We start from the raw sequence: 25,034 nt of genomic DNA on the forward strand, positions 1-25,034 counted from the left end.
TTGACACTATGCATATTAGTATATATCAAATAATATTTGTGACGTCGTAAATAATTCAAAAACCTAGTTATACCAAAGATATCTATCTGAATTCAACCAAATCTGAAACAATGCATTTATTGATAACAAAAGCCATCCAATGATAACAACCTTTTTCGGAAGACAACAAATAGTCGGTTAGCTTTTGTTTTTATACTCACGATACTTTGCATGTGGAAAATGCACACGTGAAAATGCACACGTGAAATAGCAGAATTTGACACTATGCATATTAACCATGCTTGAATTAAAAGGAGTATGTTAAAAGGGATTGAATGGGTACGCACAGATAAATGAACGTGAATATTATATGCAGCCGTGATCAATGATCAGTGAAGTATAACAATACATTAAAAATTAAACAACTAGAAATATCCAATTTAGTTTGAGAGCACTTTCAAAAAATTTAACTTATATATTTCTTTTCGACTAACATATATCAAATCCAAATAACACTTTTCTTAATTTGAAGGAACCTATTGACGTAAATTTTAAAATTGAATTTCAGACCAACAGAAATTTCACACCTCGGAAATACCTCAACCGTAAAATTTAATGACTGTGAATATTAACGTTGTTGGTGATGTCAAGGCTATGAATTTTACTACAGTATATTGCTTTGACTTGACTGGCAGCAGAGCACACTTCCTATCATTTATACTTAGTATTGGTCAAGAGAACAAGCACATATGGTGTGCTTGCTCTAGTCCTTTTAACCAGTATCAAGCACTCATTTTCTGGAATCATATTTTATTTCCTAATTGAGTATTATTGTGTACAAGCCATTGATAAGGCATTTCAACTAGGTAAGTTTATTTTTATTCATATTTTTTATAGGTGTCTGTGGATTTCTAACACCTGTGTTATCAATATTGTAATATTTTACTAATGTTATTTTGAGGCAAGGTTAAACATTATGAGAGGTAAAACCTTCTCTGAAAAGTACAATCTTTATTCTTTTTACAAAGTTAGATTTATGTGGTGTGGTCTTGTGCTGTGGCTTACTAAAAATAATTATGTCTGTAAAAGGTGGTTAACCAAGTAGTTAATATCAAATGTAATATAGATGATATGAACTCCTAGAGGATTTATAAAATATGACATGGGAATCTAAAGTGTAAATATTATTTCTCAAAGGTTCCTTTCAATATTTAATATCCTTGTTAAAAGATTGGTGTGTGTAGACCTATGCACTGTGCGTTTGTGATGAAGTGATCAATAGAATAATATCAAATGTAATATGATATTTAGCTCCATATAATTTATAACAAATGACATAGAAACCTAAATGTTAGCCGAATGTGTATTTCTCTGGTTATTTCAATATTTAACATTCTTGTTTAAAATTGGTTGTATTGTAATGTCTGCACTAGAGTTTGAAATAATAATAATAATAATAATAATAAAATAATAATAATAATAATAATAATAATAAACTAATTTCTACCAAAAAATATATATTAATAGTTCAATGTTTAGGCCTACTGTATTTAGATAGAGAAAATTGGTGTCTTATAATTTCAAGATTTAATTTTTTAATAATTCCCTTTCTGAAGATTTTAGCATTAAATAAAGTCTTCAGTGTTGTTAGGCCTAATGTAGTTTGTTGTTATATGACTCATTATCAATGAAGTACTAGACATAAGAAGATTAAAAGCTTATGAACGAGCTATTATGAACATCATCATTGTATACTACATGTAATGAGTATGTATTGCTGGGGTGGACGGTGCGGTGGCACCCACCTAAATTGTATTAAGAAAAATAATTGTTGTATTGTATTTTTGATATGAATTACCGGTAGGATTTTTTAAGGTATAAGGGGCATTTTTCCAAGGCACCTAAGCAGTCTATATTCTCAAAATTTTCGCACCTCAGCACCAACCATGTTGGGGCAGAGGTGGGCACTCACACACCCCTACTGCCAAATCCTGCCCCAGTATTGAGGTTGAAGATGGTCGATTGATTTAATATTACAATACAAATGTATTTATCAGTAAATAGGAATATTTGGGTGAAGCTTATATTATGCTACTTTTGACATTCAATTAAAAGAACATTGAGTAATTTTTACTATCATATTTTCATATTTTCGGTGAAGCTTACATTATATATTAAATGCTGTTTTTGACATCCAATTAAAAGAACATTGGGTAATTTTTTACTATCATATTTTTTATATTTCACTATTGAATTTAAAGTATTTCTACTTTTCTTTTGAGGAGTGGAATCTTAATAAGTAGACATTATTATTGATGCATTTGACCTTATAAACTTTCACTTCCTGGTCTGGCTAGCTGGACTTGGGCTTGCCCCAACCTGCAGGTGCCCATAAATCTGTCTACCGATATTTCAGTCAGATGAGCTTACTCATTCTCCCGCGGGCTTGGATCATGTCCTTAGCACACGTCTTCAAATTATCCCGATTTCACTCTTAATTTTTTGGCGCCCTTAATTCCACCATCTGGCCTTGATCGTTTGATCAGTAGCTAGTACTGTTCTTTACAATTCCTCTGGGTGAAATATCCGTTTTGAAAAAGAATAAGATGTACTGTGGTGGTTTTTTTCAATGAATGAACATGTATAAATCTAAAAAAAATTGGTCTGTTATGATAACAGATGAGTCTTTGTAATCTGTAGTAGCATGTATTTATGTGTTGCTTCTTATTTTAATTTTCAGAATTTTTTAACAACTCATAAATATTTCGTTAAGTAGCTCATATTACCTTTGTTGAGCTATAAATGATACATTCTTTAAATAGGAGGAAGTACATAGTCCCCCAAGACCAGGTGTGCATAGGGTTGAAAGAAAAAAAAAACTCCACTTCAACTTTTCCAGAATATATCTTAAATTCACGGTCAGTGCCTCAGACAAGCAAATAATGCGATTCAGCCAATTCTTGCTCAGTATGTAAATTCCTATAGTGTATGTATGTTTGTGTTTTTCTTCCACACAAAAGGTATTTTTGATTGCGATTATCCCCTCCTTTATGGGGATAATTTCGAATTACTTGTTTTTCTCAACTATTCATGTGAATGTAAGAGGTTTATTTGGACTTATTATTGGTTGATCCCGTGGACTCCATGTGATTTAATAGAAGTTTCAATAATGAATATTTAATAACAGGTATTTTCTCTCAGAAGATTACCTACTTAATAATATTCCTGTGAGGTGTTCAAATGGAATGTGTATGTATAATGTGTTTTTGTAGAGAAAAAATAAAATTTCAATTTTGATAGATTTATTGAGGATCAATTTGATAAGGTAATATATTCATTCTCTGATGTTTTTTTTGCAATTTCACTCTCTTATAAAATCAATCTTTTTTTCAAATTAACATTCTTATCACTTTTTGTCGCCCTCCATGCGAGTGATAGACTAATAATTAATAATCAAAGATCAATCATAAGAAAATCAAGATTTTTAATAAATCTAGATTAATAAAAAAATTAATGATTGATAATTAGGATTCATAGACTAAATTTTAAAAAATGGGAAACATACTCAAAATATTTTTCAAGATATTCATAACAAAAATGATGATTAAGATGCCAACCTTCTTAAGCGCTATCTAGACTATCACATATTTGACATGTAACATGCATAAATATGGTCATGATGACATCACATTATGACCATATTTAGGCACATCATTACTATATATGGGCATACAACAGTTTTTTGTCAAAGAAAATTTGATAGTATGTACAGAGCTTTATGATAGGAATTTTGATCGCAGTGCATATTAGGATTGTTCACAGTACTCTGATATCCTGAATCAATTAATATATAGATAATACTATAATGTTTCTTGTATGATTCAAGCAACTCATTCCAATTGCTTTTATGTTCAACGTAATAGTCTTAAATTGATCATATGAAGAACAGCTTGATGGTGCTGGCCTGGGAACGTTGAACGATTTCATGTACGTGTGATTGATACGATGCTTGCTTACTTACTTGTAGCGCATAAAAATTATATGCATTATTTTAAGTACACATTAGTGGTAAATGGCACATCACCCAGTCCCAGGGTTCTGAGTTTAATTTGTTGCAAATGACAGAATTTTTCTCATCAACACTCCCAAACGTGAAGACTTAGTTATAAACCATTGTTGATTCCAAAGGATCAGCTCTACTCTGAATATAGCGCAATAAAAAATTTTTTTTTTATTACAGTTTGGTGTAATAACTAATTCTTGGGTTCTGAGTTTTATATGCAGTAAAATTACAGATTTTTTCATAGCACCATGCCCAAACACCTGTGACATTGGTGTAGAAAAATGGACAAAGCTAATCACCACTCCCTCCGCGTCATTAAGGAGCTTTCGCTTGCACGACGACAGTAGGACGTAGAAAGTAATGACGTCACTAAAGTTATCTGCGCATGCAAGAACATTGAGGTCACTTCGTCGAGTAGATTCTGGAACGTAATTTGGCCAAATTTACATATGCAGAGAACGTAGGAAGCCAGGTAGGACGGTCACACATGAGTGATTCCGTTCTAGCGTCGCGTCGTCGCACAAATCAAAATCTCCCTATTAAAAAACTCATGACTGGAAAATATTTTTTTGTGCCTCCACCCATGAAAGTTGTCTCGATAAAATACCTGCAGCACCAAATGTTATCGCTACACTATGGCCCAACAGCTTATTTTTAAAAAATTTTTTCCCCCAAAATGGCTCCAGAATATTCATGTTGCCTCCGACCGCCGGTCAAGAGGTTGTGCACTTTTTCAAGCCCTGCAATGCATCAAGGGTCCCCATTTATCAGCTTTTTAGGATGGATTTCTCCAATCCCCATTCTCCTTGCTCTTTCATCTCTGTTCCCCCTCCCCCTACCCTATGAAAAATGCAAATGCTTGTTAATCACTTGATGAACATGATAAATAAATGCTGTATTGAATAGATTTTTATGATAAAATTAAGTATATCATTTTCATCATCATTTATCTTTAAATTAATATTTAATGGTTGGACAATGTAAATAATATTTTTAATGATATCTTGTTATCATACAAAACTACCAATACACTATAAACAATATTGCTTAATGATATTCCTGTGTACTGTAACATAAATAATAAATTACGTGCACATGCTACACGTTACTCAGCCCGTACTTATGCTCTGTAGATTATCGTAAATTTTATCTAGGGATCAGAAAACACATCTCCAGGGTTCCCTCACGTAGTATTATTTTTCCAGCACTTATTATTGATGCGCGTACTAAACTATCTTTGTTGTCTTTAGCCTCTAGTCATTGTATCCATATGGCAAAACACAAGATGTAGTTTCTTTGTTGATGAAAAAAATATATTTGACTAATTTTACAATGGTTACTGAGAATTACAACACAATGAGTCATAGAATGTACTATAGTGTTTAGTTGGTGGGATTATGATTCATCAAAGATCCACCTTCCTTTAAAATTGAAGTGCACAAGGTTTTTGTAATTAAGCATTCAGCTGCAATATTAATTTTACATTGTAGTTTCAAAATTTAAGTTTGGTAAAGGCTTTGTGGATATTGTGTGTCTTTGTTCAATAGTATTATTGTAGATAATTAATTTGGATTTGAAATGGCATTGATATCACAGTAATGCAAGAAACCTTTCTTGTCGGTAAGTATATGAAATATATAATTTATGAGATATAAAATTAATGATACCCTGGATGTTTGGAAAGCTTGGAATTTTTTTTAGAATAATGATTATATAGCACATTTTGAAATTAAAGTTTATATAGTATATTTGCAATTTATAACAACCAAAAGGTGTAACACATTTGGATAAATTAAAATAAAGCAATATAAGCATTTGTTAATATCATATTAATATTATTTTTATTTTTAACAAATTCATTGTTTAGGGGTAGTATAATTTTGGTAGTGTAAATTGGTGGTCTGGGCCCAAAAATGGGTGGGGGAGGGTGAGATGGGTAAGGGGTGGGAAAGTGGGGTTGGGATGGAAATGAGATGACACGTTCCCCTTCAGTAGAATATCTGGTAAAAAGTAACCCACCATATATAGACGGTCTTCAGCATCTTGACCGAGTAAAATTCTTTGTTTCTAATACTTAGTCAGGAAGCTTGCCTATAGTCTAAAATTGTTTGGAGGGAAAGTTGGTGGTGACTAGCCACTCTATTTACACTTCCTGGTTCTGCCCATGAATTCCATACTTCCAAATCATTCACATCCTGGATAGTATAGTGTCTTGTCCAAGGATGCAGACAAACATTATGACCAGCAACGAACTCAAATTCATGGTCATTCGGAAAAATAGCAAAAAAATTTAGTTCACAAGGGTAGCAGTCAAGTTTTATGATGTGAAGTTAAAGAAATTGGTGTTTTATTGACTATTGTTGTTTGTTTTATAACTCTGGTCTTGTACTTATATATTTTTTGAATGAGTGAATCATTTTTGATCAGGTAATATTTTTTGCAGGTAGCTTATAAGTAATCTTTATAATATTCAATTCATCCGTGAAAGATTTCATTTGGAGTAAATTTCCTGAACCATAACTTTGGACTAGAAGGAGCTATCATTAGTAATACTAGTCAGTTTTGGCATTGATTCATCATTGGCTGTATAGCCCCAGCGCTGTACAGTCCTTTATTTTGTATATAAAGAATAATGTTAGGATTTCTTTGAAGCAAGTTCACTGAAGCCTGTTTTATGTGAGTTGGGTTTGTTGGCTATTTAGGGTTTAATTAAAATCTATTATAATTGTAGCTTTCAGACGTTTTCTTAACTTAGCTCAAGTTAGTAGGTAAATAGATACAGTTAAAGATACATATATTGTCGGAGGTGAAATCGGGGGAACCTAAACCTATGGTTTGGTGCAGAGCAGTGGTAATACCAGCGTTTGGGGTGATGTGAAAAAAATGAGGTTATGTCACCTAAATATAAATATTATAAATTATTTTGGAATCATAACATTTTTCAACACATTATTTTGATAAGCATCGGTTGACTGAATCACATAATATGCAAATTAAAAGCATATTGCATATTGCGTGCGACCAAATAGATTAATGGTGATATAAACAGTTTTATGCATTGACCAATTTGAACTGATTGAGTGGTTTATTAATAGCATGAGTAAACCTCTTCCTCAAAGAAATGGATTTATATCATCCGTGACTTAGTGTTGATAGGTACTTATATATACTTATGGACGATGATATGTTTTCTAAGCAATTTTAAAAGAAATATATAAAAACAACATACCACACCGTTCCTTCTTTATATTTTACTCTGAAGAAGTAGCTGTTGACCGGCATTTCTTAGATTTTCAGCAAAATTTAAAGAATTTTTTTTTCTTTTTAGTACATTCACCAACTTTATTGTTTCTGTCCTCAATACTTTTTCATTAGAAACTTCATCTTTGCATGCGATTTTGTCTTGCCAACATGTCTGTAATTGTGTGTAGTGTCCATGATTCTGACCCATATTCAAGTAGTGTACACGTTATATACCGGTAGTAATGTGATTGACATCCCCATGTATTTTAGATTGGTTTTCTGACTATCCATCTTCATGTGTAGTATCCTATATATACACAACATAACTTTCTATTTGCTTCAACCGCGCACCATATTTTTATTTTTATTCATACAATTATTGATCGCACCATACCTTTTCAACAGTTGCATAAATTCTAAGTTGTTTGCATTTATATATGCATTATTCATTGATTCTTAATGCAAGGCTTTTTTTTATATATATAAATTTCTATTTCAAGGACTTTTAGCTAGAACAGCTTGTTGTAGGTTATTTCATTGATTAAAAAAAAAAACCTATTTCTCATCCAAGCAATCATCTGTTTTTTGGGCTGTGGCCTCCAAGTATTTACATTTTTAATGCTACCTACTACCGGTACTTTCCAAGCAAATAAATGAATATGCAGATGTTGAAACATCTTTGTAAGCAATGTGTATTCGTCTGTGCCTTGTGGGTAAAACCTAGATATATTATAAAAATATGACTGTATGTTTTGTTTTTAATGAAGGAATTGAAAGACCTGTTATTGTTTACGCTCATGTCTAATTCTTACCCCTGGCAGATTGTTACTAAATTTACTGATTATTAAATAACAAATATTAATGTATGGCCTTGTTTTATTTTTCTGAAAACAAATAAGAAACAAATTTATATTTTTAATTGGCCTATTATTTAATGAGTAATGTATGAACATTACCAGTTACATGTAATTGGTAAATAAAGTACCTGGAAAGAACAATGTTGTTTTAATGTAAATCTTGTTTGGATAAACTATATTTATGTTAACTTGTACTCTGAATGTATGTTTATACTTTACCAATATAAAGCAAACATATAACATGAATACAGTCCTTCACCATAGTATCTTGTATCATATATATGTCAAATGTGTAGGATTGCCTCAGGTAGGAACTTAATGTTAAAAGCTTGCATTTTAGAATTGTACAGATGAGTTATTATGATTATACTCTAGAGGGCGCTTGCTAATGGGTTGGGAGGAACTCAAGGTAGGCTACTGCATCAGCAATCATTAGAAAGCTAGATAGCGCCAAACAATTTGCAGTTCTCTCTACCAACAGGTAAGGCAGTATAGTTAGCACCATTTAGCTCACCTTATGATCATACGATATAAATTGTTATAAAAATTATTGTATCGCAATAGTCCAAAGGTAATGAAGATACTTATGGACCTGCATCACTCTATATATTTGAATTTTACCATTTGAATGGAAATTTATTAAATTGTAGGCAAGTCTGTCTGAATCAGTCAATTTATTTTAGTGAGGAGATCATTTCTTTATATTTAGGCCTAATTTATATATTATAATTTGTCATATATTTCAAAATACTGATTTGTTCAAATTGTCTGTTGTAAATAATAATAAATATTATTTTTATTACAATATATTAATTTATTATAATACATCATTATGGTATTGTATTCATATAATAAATAAATAAAAATATGTTAATTATATTGTTAGATGAAGGTTGGTATTAATAAAACCTGTTATGATAAACAGTTTATGACATCCAGTGCTAATCTGATGGGCATATGGAATAAATAGTATTACTGTATTAAATAATAATAATTGTGTTCTGCATTTCAACTGTAGAACTTCTCATGGTCTGTACATAATTTTCTTTTTATGTGCTTTTCCTTAAATATAAATATTATTGCTCAAGGGAAATCATAAAAAATATAATGTTTATTATGTAATTCCAGATACGACCTAATTCTATGCAAGTTATTCCATCAGAGTCTGATTAACTTGTTGAACAGGCAACAATGTGATCAATTATTTCATCGTTTGTTGTCTATTTGTGTATTGTTTGTGTACTGTTGCGCACTTGATTAGAAAAATGCCTTGCTCAGGTGTGAAAATAGCTATAGCCCACTGGAGCCATTTTCCAAAACCCAATCAGGAAGCCTTAACTTCATTTGTCTTGGATTATAATCAAAACACCAGACACATGTCCTGATTTCACCCCTCACTTGAACAATATACCATTCATTTTTGGTTCAGCAGAGTTTTAGAAATCTGAAATCAGTCAACTAAGCAGAAAGTGTTGAATTTAACATCATTTGGAAGAGATTTTCTGACAAAACATTTTAAATAAAGTTATGGTGGAGCTGTACATTGGACTGGATAGCTTGGTGATCAAGATGCCTTTTATTTTTTTATTCCTGGTTCCTGGGTTCAAGCCTTGAGCACACTGGATATTAATCCTGATGGACATTCTTTCTTGTATCTTGTACAAACTTCACTACATTCTCTTTTTTTTTTAATAAGAACGCATTTTGTAAAAACACTGAGGCTAAAATTACTTCAAGCAAAAATAAGAATAAATAAGAACAAATTTAGGCTGAGGTAAAAAAGTTCAATGAGGTTTATATTTTAAAAATTAGAAAAATCAATTAAAAAAAGCAATAAAATATCTGTACCTATGTGCAAAAGGTGTGACTATGCAATACCCTCCATAATACACTACAGTAATATACTGCTGTACAATTAGTAAGTTTTTATAGTGTGTAAAATAAGAACAAAATGAGAACATTTTTAGCCTAGGCAAAATTTTACTGGTAAAAAATATAAAGTGTACTAACTACTGTATATGACAAAGCAACAACTACATTGCGCTGAATAGTGGAGATCTCTAGGTCCCCGGTTCAATTCCCATCGCTGCCTCTCCTTGTATTTCAGCTGGAGGGCTAAAATACAAGTTATAATAGCGCACTGTCTTTCGGATGAGACATTTAAGCCGCTGGTCCCGTGTACATTGATGGCCCTTGTGCTTGTTAAAGAACGCAGTACATTCTTCAAAAAAGAGTAGGGGATTGTCTCCCGGTGTACTGACCAATCACCACCAGAAGGACCCTACTGGAAATATGTCTTTTCTAGACTTTTGTGGTCTACCCTTGGTGTTTACACCAAATAAATCCAATCCAGTCCTTTGTAAATTAAAATTGAATTCGACTAAAAAATAAACCCCAAAAAATATATTTAAAGAAATGAACTCAGTGTGTAAAGGCCTTCAGGAGCAATTAACAGCTCAAATTGATGTTTTTAAACGCTTGCAACATTTAAGGACGGTATTGTATGGTGGATGACCGCCTGTGAAGGCAGAGTATCAGAATGGGAACCGAACCTCCGTGGAATGGGCGAATACAGTATTTACTTTTCTGTGTCAAGTTGCACCATCATCAGTGATTTGTTTATAATGTAAACACTAAAGTTTGGTGAAAAAGTAACATTAAACTTTTGGTCCTTCTCCTAATGGTAAAACAACATATTTCATGTTTGTTTATATTTCCTGTAAAAAGAAATAATGTTAGTTTAGTGACGAGAAGTGTATTGGTCCATAAACTGGGAGACAATTCCCTACTCTTTTCCAAATTGCTTTCACACACAGTCTGTACAGGCAAAAAAATCAGTGCCTAAATGAATTTATGCTACTAGCGCCCTTAACACTCTGAACGCCAGGGGTTTGAAAAAATAATATTAGCCACTGCCAGACTTTTTAGCGAATTTTAACACTTTTCTGAAGCTCATTGAGAGTGTGTATGTCTTTACAATGGTACCAAACACTTTATTCTAATCACAATCTGTGACCCGTAACAGTAAGGTGATTGTGACTCACTTTTGTTGTTTTACGCATATTCACACAATGAAGCTGAGATAACCGCGTTTCAGTATCGCCGTGCAATATGAGGACACTGAGAGTAGGTCACATTGAAAAAGCGAAACACTTATGGTCCAGACCGAATACAGTGTTCAAATTGTTAATACATGTCAATAATTACCCCATCTATCGGATTCCATAAAAGAAAAAAACCTGAAACATGGAGATCTCCATGTTTGGCGGTCAGGCATTGCGTTAGCAAACACGTGTTTGGCTTGCAGAGTGTTAAGGTCTGTCTACACTATGAAATCTCGTGCAAAAATGTGTGTGATTTACCCATATATGGTAATGGTGGTATAATTATGCTATCCTTATTAGGGTTAATATCAGTGGTGTTACCATGTTAAATATTATCATTAATATCTAAAACAGTTTTATTCCGAATTCCATTTTTATGCATCCTTATATTCAATAGGAGCCCACAAGTTTTAAATAATGTAACAACAAATGTTAAAAATTATACTACTTGAAGTATTGTATGTGGCAACGTATCTTCTTTACCTCCATCCGAGTGCCTTTTACGTCCTTAATGGCTTTAGTGTTGTATTATTCTTAGCATGTCTAAAACATTCGTCATCGTAAAACATATAAAATTACACCATTTTATATCATTCAAATGTTGAAAAATCGAGGCCAGGAAAATGCAAAAATGAAAGATTTGCAAATTGATATTTCTGATTGAAGGAAAATAAATTGGAAACCTTTTAAGAAACCATGTCAGGATTACAAAGAATATATAGATTACAACATCGATACATTAGGCCTGGGAAGAAAATTATCACAAGTTTGTACATAGATATTACAAAGGCACTTGATCTACCTATTATTAAAAGAATTGATATTATACTAGTAATTATTGTCCTTTTATGAAAATCTGAACAATTGGTTTAGCTATAGAGTGACTCAAACAACAATAAGCTTCTTGTGTGTTTACAGCATAAAGCGATTTCTTTGTCTGTTTAAAATAAAAACTTGGTGATATACTCTGTAGATCACCAAATCCTTTATATCATTTTAAATCACCCAACGTCACATTTCATTGTCTGTATCAGTTACTACCGATGCTGATTCCCTACCAGATTCCCTAAAGAATACTTAGATCTAGTTTTAATTATATTTTATTCTTCGTATTTCCTGCGGATTCATCGGATTATTAGGAGGTATGTTTAGTTTTTTGTTTGTATTCTTAGTATTACATCTGATTAATATTGTTTAATTGTGTGAGTAAACCATTAAAAAAGGTGGTTGTCCTGCTAAAAATTTAGTAGAATAACTGAATAGAACCATTACAGAACTGTAACGAGCTTACATATAATTGGGCTGGTAATATCTTGATTGTGCATTTTAATGACTTGTTGATTGGAGGTTGTGACCTGTCTTGTCTGACCTCACCTGCATACCAGAGAGTAATATCATAGCCAAAACTGTTGATTTACAGGATATTGGTACGGACAGATTTTGAAGTAGTACCTACAGTATGGGAATAGTTAGTACAGCTTTATAGGCCTAGTTCAGACTAGGTGGATAAACCCAGCTCAATTCACCGGGTTTATCCACTTGCCAGTCTGAACTAGGTGGCTTATCTCAAACCGGGCTGTGTTCCTATAGTAACTAGGAATGACGTGCCACCATGTTCAACTTTTCTAAGCCGGGCTTTAATCGTTGCGGGGGTACTGCTGTACATTGAGGCTTGCACAAACCTGAAATGTGCGGGTTCAAATCCTGCACATGGATAATACAGAATATACCATAATATATAAATAAGTGCTGTGCTATAATTAAGAGGTGTGCTAATTTTGAAAGCAGTGCTTAATTACAATTAGTGGAGCTTTGAAATAGAAGTACCACGTTTATGTTTTACTCTTTTAATTCTTAATTATATTTATTGTAGATATATTTAGGAATGTTAATGTTAATTGCATTGCTTTTCAACATGTGTTTAATATGTAATTGTATCACTTTTAAAAACAGTGACACAAGTACTGAAAGTGCATGCAGTAAAAAGATAGAATAAATAAATACTTAGGCCGACTTTTTGAAAAGTTAGTTATTATTAATCAATGAGAAATTGGTTGTTTAATGATGAAACATCAAGGTAATTTGGGTAAATGTGTACTTTTACTAAGAGCCGCAACATTTATTTAAAATAAAATATTATTATAATATGCACCGCAGCACCTATTGAGAGCGTGCTTAGGAGGAAAAAATCATGTTTCATATGGTGTTTATTTGGGGAAAAAATGATTCGATCATTTACAGTATTTATAGTATAAAAAATTCAAACTACATAAACAAGGCAAAGTTATCTTAAAATTTTCTGTCTGCTTCATAGTAATATTTCAAAAGGATAATTTACATTTATGTCTAGTATTTCTTTCAAATCATGGTTGCATAGTTTAATTGGAATTTCTACGAGTCACTAGAGTTTATTCATGCTTTAGAATTTTTTTGTTGCAAATTGTAGGATCATGAATTGAGTTTACTGATGCATGTGATTTAAGAAGAGTTTCGTGTATGCAACTCAGTATTGTTTACTAATTGCCAGCTCTGAAGTCACTATCATATACAACAACCATTCATATTTCTGTCCAATTTATATGCTAAAGTAAATATATTTTTTTTTTAAATTCCTGATAATATTGTATGCTTTAATTTCTGTGGAAAATAAATAATAATCTTGAATATGAAGGTTGTTGTATTTGTACCCCTTGGTACCAAGGAGTGTTCGTAAATTTAAGAAATTTGTAAACTAGATCTGGTGTCAGTTTCCAATACCTAGTCCTAGCTACCCCCTGCCATTAAGCGCAGATATTAGGCTGATGGCAGCCAGGCCTAGCGCGAACTGACAGTGCAACAGCATGGTCTACCGCGCTAGAGCCTAGCTGAATTTACCTTCGATAAAAAACCAAATTATTTTAATCGCTGGCATTCTTCCACTTAACAAAATATTATTTTACCTCTTATTTAAACATCTGTATGTTTTATGGATCTTTCTATCGTGTTCTTTCTAGTTAGGTGTTGTTTACATGCATTTCGCGATCTACCTAGCATTCACGTTGTAAAACATTTGCTGACCCGCAATCCGACGACACTTCCGTTGGTAGTTCGTTGTTCTGGTTAGGTTTATTACATTAATATAGTGATTATTATACCAGAAATAGAAGAAAAGATTGAACTATTAATAAGCAAATACAACAAACTTGATTTTATTAAGGAAAATATACATTATCACTTGGTAAAACGTGTGCAACCGGACTTTTTTTACGGTAATAATTGGTCAATGATGATGTCATCAGGGGCAAAGACCATTCGTAAAATCAGCTATTCGTAAAATCGATGTTCGTAAAATAGACGTTTCACTGTATAATTTTTAGTATACATTGTACAAAAATTGAAATTGTTATTCTGTTATTTTAATTACATACAACAGTTGCTTGCAACAGTCTACTTATTCAGTCCATCTTCCCAATATCAGTGGTAAATTGTTCTGATTACCACCATGACTGTGGGATGATGAAAAAGATGGTGCTAAACTATAATAATTGATTTTTCATGTTGAAAATTAATTGATAAATGTAAAATTTATCAAGTAGCAATTTGTAGCATCTGTGTTGTGCACCTTGCTAGGTCAGGAAAAGTCAATTAAGTCATCAGTTGACGAGTATCATCAGTTAATAATTATTTGGTCTCTTCCAATAAATCTATAATGGACCTGCCCGGAGTGTCAATCAAACTTAACAACTGACCAATTACGCCATCTTTTTGGAGGACCTTAGCAACAATATCCAATGGGCGGGGCTTAGCATATATATAACAAACTTTAAAAAAATTTTCGGTAAAAGTAAACTTTATTTGTCTATTAGTCTGTTGAATTATTGATTGATTGACAGATTGATTGACATTGTATATAATCCTATTGAATAGAATTGTAGGCCTAGGCCTAACTGTAAAAGAATGTTTATTTTCAATAAGCTTATTTTATCATGACTTAAGATAGCAGGAACTCTTCAAATATTTGTAATGTTCCAAGATGTTACCTTGTGTTGCCTCTTCTTTTTTAAATGTATTTTCCATTTTTATAGGCCAAATTACATAAATTTACTTTGTTAAAAGGATGTCGTAATAAGGTTAAGAGACATCGATTAATAATCAACATGCCCCAAATACACTGGCATATTACCATAAAGCTGTATTTTAGAATCATTTTCTATTTGTTGTGCAAAATTAGACTGATATTGATTTTCCATCATTTAAATAATGTTGTCTCATATATGACAACATCCGAAAGGTCCACTGATTAATCTCAGATAAGAAAGTATAATACATACTCCAAGTATTGAAATACACGCCATCGTGTTGGGATTCAATATTTCGACATTAATTATGTCATCATCAAGAATGATTCCTGATGATGACATAATTAATATGACAACATAGTCTGTTAAAACTGAAGTTAAAATAGAGTAAGCTTACCTGGGAATAATATGATATATTAAACAAACAATACACTTTGGAATAGTGCCTAGTAGTTATTTGTCAATATTTGACATCTTCTTTATTGTGCTTATCTAATCTAAACTTAAATATAAATTTCATGTCATACAAAATTTATACACTCTTTTAAGAACAAGACAGACCTAGGCTATATACGATTTTTATCGTTGTGTTAGTTCTGTCCTGTTGTTAATGTTGAGACTTGGAAAATGCACTACTGGTAACAAATTAAGCCAAATTAGAATAAAAGTAAATAATCACGTTTCTTGGTCACTTAGAAAAAGAAAACGGATAAAGCCCTTTTTTCACTCCCCTAATGCTCACAAACCAGACCATTACAACATGCACACATATACACATTAACATTCATAAAGATAGGTCCTTTGTCATACTTAGGCATATAAACATTTAATGCTTACAAGGATGTTTATAGTTATGCTGGATTTTCTAGATGATTTGGCCAGTGAAAATGAATTAATGGTGTTCTCATAAAAGAAAAAAGATAAAAAGATGTGGGAGGAAATGAGAAACGTATTTGTCTTTTCATTTGGCCTTGCACATACTGTATCAAGTAAATAAAACTTATTTATGCAGCTGTTTGAAATCAGATGTAAAATAGATATTTTTTTTTATTGCTGTTGAGAATTGTAAGGATTATTATTATTATTATTTCTTGAATACATCAGTATTTATTAACATCTGAACAAAAAGAAAAGGATATGGTTGAATGTGCAAGAGTTCATAAACCTATGACCACTGCTGTGATTGTACTAGTTTTGGAGGGAACAGTTTAACTGTAGTGAAACAGAAGCTCTTGGGAACACCAGCTTAGGTCATCAACCATTGTCCACCCCTTCCCTGGACAAATCCATGCTTTTAAACAGTGCACAATAAATGTGTACCATGCCACATCTATTAGACCCAGAATAAGCCTGTCTGTGATTTCCTCAAAGGACAGCGTCAACCGTTTGTTTGCAGATCAAACATCTCTGGGGGCTGAAGATGTCCTAGGCTTTTTATAAACTTCAAGCTTCTTTCACTAGCTATCACAATGAACTAAACCTAGAAACACTGACGGTATAAAAGCTGTCTTCTTCATATCATGACCAACCTAAGTAGATTTGCTTGTGTAACTAGGACGGATTGAGATTTCAAGTGTAACTTTAGCATCACATTTTCCATGTGATTCCTTTTCGTGGTTCTTAAGTGGCATCTTGGAGACAGATTGATGGTGATGTAGTAGCTAAACCATATACTTGATGCTTGATATGTTTATGTATTTCTTTAAAATTTACTGTCTTTCGAATTAATTGTGACACACTACTATGGCCTCAATATTTCAGGTAAAATAATTTTCAATGTTGCCTTTTGTATTTACAACTAACTTTTTTTTTTTAGAACTTATGGTATGGTTCCATGAATTATTATCTTTTGGACTAGATATATTGTAGAGTGGTGAACCTTCTCTGCAATACTGCTTCTCTGGTGTAATATATGCTAGTTTTATTCTATTCTAGTCTCTACAGAGACAGTTTCAATGCCGGGGAACCCAGTTGATCCCCTCCCCCCCAAAAAAAACGTAAGCATGAGATTACCATTTCCAACCATAGGACATAAAATTTCACACCTCGGGCCTAGTCTGGACCCTCCGTCCAAAAAAAAAAAAAAATTTTTTTAAATCAAAAAAATCAAAATCTACCCTCCCTTGGCCTCCCTCTTTCATATTCCTAGATGTGCCATTGCTGTACTTGTCATATCTAGCTTCTTTTCTTGGTCCCCGTCTTGCAATAATACTTGTTCCGTCCCGGTGTACCACTTGCTGGTCTAGTCTACTCATTCCACCTATGCTAGCTTGTGCTTTCTTTTCCCAGGTCTACCCTATGCTTGGTCCCATGGTCTGGCCTCAGCTTGGTCCCATGGTCTACCCTCTGCTTGGTCCCATGGTCTGGCCTCTAGGGATGTGTCATGCATGTTTCAAGCTTTGGAATTGATCTTTAGCTTGTAGGCTTGTTGACAAATTAACTAGAGTTGGAGTTCTTTTGATCTTTAAAGTTCATCTCATCAAAAGAATGTGAATTATTGATGACACCCGCAAGGTGCGCACGACCCAGGCTTATATATTGTCATCCTTATGTGTCTGTCAAAGGAGGTTATTGATTACCATAAGAAACCCATTCCCTACCAGTTGCTGCCTTCACATATCAGCTTTGCATTGCTCTTTTCTGTATTGATGTAATTTACCTATTTATTTAAGACGTAACAATTTTATAGTGTTGATGAAGCGAGGATTAAGGGAGTACTGCCTGGAGGTAAGATATGTCTACAAACTTATAATTTTGTCTAGGTTTTTATTATAGCAAAGTCGTGACATCATGCTCAATATTATGTACACGACATGACTTACAAAATCCATCGAGTATGAAAATTGCTAAAATTAGTAGGCAAATAAATAAATAGGCTGGTAATACATATATTTCTCTGTTTTTGTCTCACAAAATTTAACTGCCTTGAAATAATAAATGTTGGAAAATGATAGGAAGGTGATAGGTTATAGTAGGCCTACCAGTGATGTGAACCGGTAGTAGCATCAGGCCTAAATTATTACAAATTAAGTGTGTTATATTCATTAAGAAAACAATGTTTTCATTTACATTTTTTAATGTTTATCATTCCAAATATTACTTCTAAACTCATTTTCAATAATGTATTCAATTTAATTTATTGAAATCTGTATGTTATTAAATTTCTTCTTTGTCTTCCATTCTGAAAATCATGTGTTTCTGAAAATCATGTGTTTTTATGTCCTATGGGAGAATTATGCCCAATGATCTGGTCCAGCTGGTAAAGTTGTACATGAATAACTATCCCTGTTGAATTATGAAATTTCTATGGTTTTTCGCAAATCATTGGACCAATCATTTATTCCCGCCAGAGCCATAAAAGAAGCGCCTTTACATAGCTCATCCACATGAATTTTATTGTTGCCAACTTCAATGTGTCCGTCCAATAGGAATGAAGTAGTCCTCTTAAGGGTAATTTGTTTGAGTGTTTTGATTGGTCGAACTGGCAGTACTTCATAAATCATTTCTTTCTGACTGGTTTAAACACAGTTTATATACGCAATGTCATGGCATCATGGTTAATGTTGTTTAGCATTAATAGTTTCTAGACATTTTTCCCCAGATCATAGATCTTCCATAAATGTATACTTTCATAATTTAAAAAGCAATAATAAGTTTGTTATAGCCTAACATAGATGTTTGCAGATGACTTTTTTGGTTAGTGGCATATCTAGGGGATAGGGTGTGTGTGGGGGCCCAGAACAATACTAATCCTCCTCCCCAGTTGGCCCCAAAAAAAGCATGCTCAAGTAATTAAAAATCACCTTAAATCACCATATTTTGCGAGCTAACACTAGTTTTGGTACTTGAGCATTACATAAGTTGGAAAAGCAAAATAAGCTGTTACGTTAGCTTTAGCTAAGGAGGAGGTACCCGCTTGGGTAGGCACTGCTTAGTAATGAAGGGGCGTCGCATTGTATTGTGTCATAGTAACTAACTCCATAAATAATTTGAATTCTGGGCATAATTTGGTGAAATATTGAGGAAATAGTGGCAATTAGTTGACACGTGTAATTTAACACCATGTACTTACTGAAGAAAAGGTACTGACAATTAGTTCACCTTTTGCTAATCGGAGTTTCTATCTTGCACTAGAGAAATTCTAAGAGACCTAGAATCTGCAACAATAGGTATAAGAATTGAAAGAGTGTGTGTTGTTATCTTTTTATCATTTAATCCACATTTTTCATTTATCTTATCATTTAAATCAAATTATACCCTTTGGTTATTTTACCCATGGAGGTATTTTCCATGCTTTACCTTTTAAAAAGATTAATTTAGGAATGATATCCGGTAATTGCTGTCAGTAAAGATTTAGTTGTCTAATATATTTTTAACAGAGCAGCCCTCGGCCTGTGCAGGTCTTTGGTCGTTTTCAAAAGGACATTATCGCTAAAATGCCATAAAACTCTTGTTAATAGAAGTCATGCAGGTTATTATGATAATTATCACTAGATAAAACAGATTTTTGATCTGATCTTGTCAGAAGATCTAGTAACAGAAATATATGTGGTGCGTACATGTCAATGGTATCTTTGAATACGACTTTTACAGCTCAAGGTTTATGCCTATGCTTTTGAGCCAGTTTTATGAATAATTCCTGCTTATACTAATCTACTGATCTTATTTTACTCTCACTAGTGAACATTCAGGATTGAAATATTTTTTAGAGAGCACTACAGTATAAGTAGCTAACTGTGAGGATGCTATTGCAAGCATCCTAATACTCCTTTTAGTAAACAAAAGCAAATTTGTAATTGAACAAAAAATAGACACTAATTATTCTATTCTACTCAGAATAATGGTAGGCTATACCATACCCTACAGTATATTAAATTGAACGTTGTATTAATATGCTATGCCATATAACCACGGTGATCTGGCATTGTTTGTAATTTGAAATGTTAATGTTGCATTTATTTTGAGGTTTGAAGCACTAATTAAGGAACTAAGGGGGTGTTTTTTTTATACTGTACATTGCAACCTCTAATTCCAAGACCCCACTAATTCAAGATCACTTTTTCAAAGAACCAAATAATCTTCTATTACACTAACCCTCTATCTGGAGACCTAGCCCTGGTGGTCTCGAATTGGAGGGTGAACTATATAGGCATTATTATTAATTCACTGCCGGCCGACTGAGCTATAATATTATTTCTGTCTGTGGTCTTTATTCTTTTGTGTCCCATAATTCATTTTATGATACATCATGCTATCACTGGATAACACAACTAACAAATCTAATTATATTCCTTTCACACTAGTAAAGTAAACAACGCAAATTGAATTTATTACCTAATGATCCAAACCGAATTATTAATTAAGCTTGGTAATCTAAGACAACTCTTAAGATGTTGAATTTAATTACAGCATGAAATTATAGTGGAAATATTTGCACGACGTTGAGGTGTGCGTGTGAATGTATTTGCCATATGTTGTAATATTAATGAATTCTTCAGTTTAAAATTGTTGTGGTCAGACAGACTGGTGCAAGCTCTGAGATGGATTATCTCTGTTGGTTAGCAATCAACTTCAATATCATAAATAAGGTTGGTTGTCTCGCTGGAGAAAATTTAGTTTCCGTAATGTTTCACTTCACAGTGATTTAATTTTGTAAAAAGTCCATTTTATAAGTAATGTGTGACTTACTGCAATGTGTTGTTAGTATAATGGTACTCCAGAGAATAAGACTTTGATAAAAGTAAAACGCCATACACAATTAATACAACTTTTCACGAATGCTTAAAGAGTACCATATTGTATAATAATAATAATAATAAAAATAATAGTAGTAGTAGTAATAGTTGGATTTATATAGCGCATCATGCAAAGAGTTTCTTTGTTTGATTGAGCTCTTTGAGTTTGATATTGTGTTAGTGAGAAAAAATAAAATGAAGCCATATAAAACTGAACCTAAACTCAAGCATGGTTGACCGTTGACTCTGATGAGTTCATCCGTTATCCAATCCCCTTTTCTTTTACACAAAATTATTGATTGCAGCACAATCTTTCCATTTTCAAAAATTGTAATTAGTATCTGTCAAATTTGTTATTTTCAGCCTCTTTTCCTCAGAAGTTGTCTTTCTGGTCAGTCAGAAAGTTATTGTTTTGTACATCAAATAACTTGATACAGGGGTTCCAAGTCGTGGAAGTCATATTCCTTGAGTATCTGTCATGTTAGTACACACATGTACAAACTTATCGCCATAATATAACAACAGAGAGGCTTTGGCAGGTTTGGGTCACTCTTAATATGGTAATATTATGTTATTGCCGCCCAGAATCTTATGCCTGCCTTATTATCTGCATAGAAATGGGAAAATTAAGCTTAGACTAAGCCGTAGTTGTGAAAATTTGTTTAAATTCTGGAGAAATCCAGGAGAAATTGAAATTCCTAGAGAATATATCGAGTTTCCTGGAAACTCTTGGAGAATCCAGGGCAAATCCTGGGGACTTCGGAACTCTGTATTAAACACACTTCCCATACCTTCTATGGAAAGTTGCTACTTGTCATTATTATGTCAAACAAGTAGGCCCTAGAGGTCCCATTTCAACAATACTTGATGCATCATTTGAAGTGGAACTCATTATTTATAGATCTATTTTTTAAGCTGCTTTTGTAAAGTTTTTGATTATTATATTGCATTGGTACAGGATGTTGAGATATCTGTTGAGGGCTTTGAATAAACAGTTTAATAACCAAATCATTACTTCACTGGGCAGTATGTTTATTATTGGGACAGTAAACAGGCTTTTAAGAGCCCTTCAGGTCTGTTTAGAATCCTGGATTACCTGCCTAGCCTATGGCAAGCTATTTTCAGCAAATGACTGACAGCATTTATTGTTTATTACCAGTTAGATAGATTATGCAATGATTGAATAGTAGTTGAAGAATGCAGTGATAAAGATTTCAATATCTCCGCCCACCACCTGGAAATACAAACTTAAAATGATTGTTGTCATTTTGATAGTTTGGTTGAGAGGTAATGTTCTTGCTTCTTATACTGAAGAGCTTTGTTCAAATCTGACCAATGTCGGACTTTAATTGGCTTCTCAATTAATCCTCGTATGAGAGTGGTTAGGCAAGAGACGTGACATATTGGTACTAGTGCTGTATTATGGCCGCTTCAGGTTCCTAGGGCCCATCTGCAATTTTGAATTCCAAATTTGGAAAAATGACAGAATTCAAATCAAAATTTAAAAAATAATAAAAAATACAATTTTTCTTTATAAAGATTCATACATTTTTACTCTTTACCAGTGCATGTTTTGTATCCCTTACAGGAGTTATTTAGTAGCAGTGAGCAAAAGTAGTAATCACCATTTTCTATTTCTGTCAATGAGAAATATTATGACCCTGAATATACTTTTAATCGACTGTTCCAAAAGTACAGCTGTCGTGGCTATGATCTTTATCAACAAGAAATGCACAGTGCCTTATTGATAATTCACCTAGGGTACAGTAGGCATTATTTTTATCATAGTTATTAGTAAGTTTCTGAGCCCGAGGGCTTGTGATGATCAGCGCAGTGCCAGGCCCTCTACTGTGTGGGCTAGCTTATCATCAATGCATTTTAGTTGTAATCTAATCTAGTACTTGTGCTTAATTGGGTTGAGGTGGAGTTACGTTTACTGCTGTGAAAGTGTGCTCCAATGTGGGAGCTGATGGTGGGATACTAGGAATTTAATGTGTTAACTTTCAGAATACACACCATTCTGTTCTAAGAGCGAACATTGTTTAGTTGTACTCAACCTGTTAAATGCCCCAAGGAATTATATATTGAAAGAGATTATTGAAAGACATTTTTAGTGTAGGTTTTCAGGGCAAAATTTAAAACTGAGGTCACCTTTCGTAATAAGAAGTTTTGAATTTATTGGTAGTTATGATTATGATTTCATCCATGGAAAAGGTAAGAGCTGATGGATTCTACTATACATTAGTTTCTTTTTGGTTTTCTTGCTATGCAAGACTTCATTCTTCTTTGTAATAAAATTGTTCTCAAAATATATTGAAAATTACAAGTACATTTAGATTTTTAGATTTTTATTATTTCTATTTGGTTTTTTCCATAAAATATGGAGATGGCCTCAACATTTGAATTTGCTGAAAGAACCATTGTATAGGAAAATTAATTTCAGCAAATGAAAAAATTATTATGTATTTGTGTTGACCTTCTCTTTGTCTTCTAGAAATAATTTATTGTTTAAGAAAAAAAATTTGGCAAGTTTAGTTATAGCGTGGATTAATGTACCCAAAACTGTTCTCCCATAGGGAAATTTTAATTCAACCTAAAGCTTCAACCGCAGACATGATGTTATCCTCGGTTTTTTATCATCTTCATCATTATGTTGAAGTTCTTTTTAATAATTTATCATAATTTCGTTTTGCTACAAAAGTGCTAGCTGATTAATGTATATTAACCTGATTATACTGTGGTATTAATCAATTATTCATCTCCGTTATTCTTTTACCTTCCTGTTTTGCTACTACAATGCTCTAACAATACATTGTTTTACTCGTGTATAACCAGTTTGTTTGCTGTAGGGTCTTGCAGTTCATTATCGATTGCAACCCGGTGCGCGTAATACAATACTGTTTATACAAACCGAAGGATAATATCTCGTATTGAACAGCTTTTCTCCAGAATTAGGATGTACCGGTAATTCTTTTGTTTTGAAAACTGACATTTTTTCTTCTTTTAAAGGTAGGCTATGTGCATTAGGCACTACAATTTATTTTGGAAAAGTTGTTGGAGCTGAGTGTTAGTTGGTAGTTGAGTGGAAGTTCACTTGAATGAAACTCAGTATCAGTGTATCAGCCTCATTTTGAACTACTACTCCATAGAATGGTATTATAATATTTTTCTATAGAATTTAGCAAGAAGAAATGTAGGTAAGAGCTCCAGATGAATTTATCAGAAGAATTAACAGACCACAAAGAAATCCTAAAACAACATGGATTAGCAACATAAGAAACGAAACAAAATCTCTCACTTAAATCCATACTCCAGAGGAAACATGTTTTTTTTTATATTTTGTACAACTGATGTTTCTAAAGACACAAACATTCTGTTTGACGAAAATCGAGGGATCAGTTAATTAAATATATTAATATTTAAAAAAATGGGGAGAAGGGATGTAAACTACCATTTTTTCCACCTTTTCCAACAGTTTTTAAACATTCAAAAATCTGTATCTCTTAAAACGGTACCCGAGTTAGTTTTTCAAATACCGTGTTTGTGTCTTTAGAAAAACTAGTTGTTCAACTGTATCCCAATTTTTTCCTGGTTTTAAGGGTCAATATAATTTTAGCAAAGGATCAGGACCAGTGGTTATTGCAAGAAGAATATCATTCTCATGACAATACAGTGGCAGATTCAAGGGAAAAGGGACCCAGCAATATCGGGTCCCCCTAAATTTTCTAAAATTGGAGAAAAAATAAAAAAATATTTTCAAATTTTAAGTCGAAGAGTACATTTCCGGCCACCTGGAGGTGCCATAATCATAAATTTTCTTACCCTAGCCCAACCATGATGAGACTGAGGTATTATATAACCGCCATCTGTCAAAGTCTCTCCCTGTGCCCCCTTTATTTTAAATTTCGGATCTGCCACTGCAATAAAATGATTTATTAAAGAATATTGACTTTTCTTGCTAGATTTGGAAGGATTCCACAGGGGTAGTTCTTATA

The 25,034-nt window shown here is 32.9% G+C and overlaps 1 protein-coding gene across 6 annotated transcripts in view; it reads left to right on the forward strand.

Annotated features, from left to right (window-relative positions):
* The first annotated feature begins 678 nt into the window (after positions 1-678).
* The window catches only part of LOC117117958 (leucine zipper putative tumor suppressor 2-like), a 58,457-nt gene continuing 34,101 nt past the window's right edge, over positions 679-25,034 (forward strand). The window contains exon 1 of one of the 6 annotated variants that reach the window (XM_033262452.1): positions 679-845. The gene's annotated coding sequence lies outside the window, so the exon portion shown is untranslated. Of the gene's footprint in view, positions 846-6,591; positions 6,719-8,601; positions 8,624-16,871; positions 17,066-17,910; positions 18,032-23,001; positions 23,254-25,034 lie in introns of those variants that run through there. The other 5 variants (XM_033262455.1, XM_033262458.1, XM_033262457.1 and 2 more) reach the window with 5 other exon arrangements.

This window comes from Anneissia japonica, unplaced genomic scaffold, assembly GCF_011630105.1.
Source record: "Anneissia japonica isolate Jap-2015-1 unplaced genomic scaffold, ASM1163010v1 scaffold288016_len413324_cov198, whole genome shotgun sequence".
Lineage (NCBI taxonomy): Eukaryota > Metazoa > Echinodermata > Crinoidea > Comatulida > Comatulidae > Anneissia > Anneissia japonica.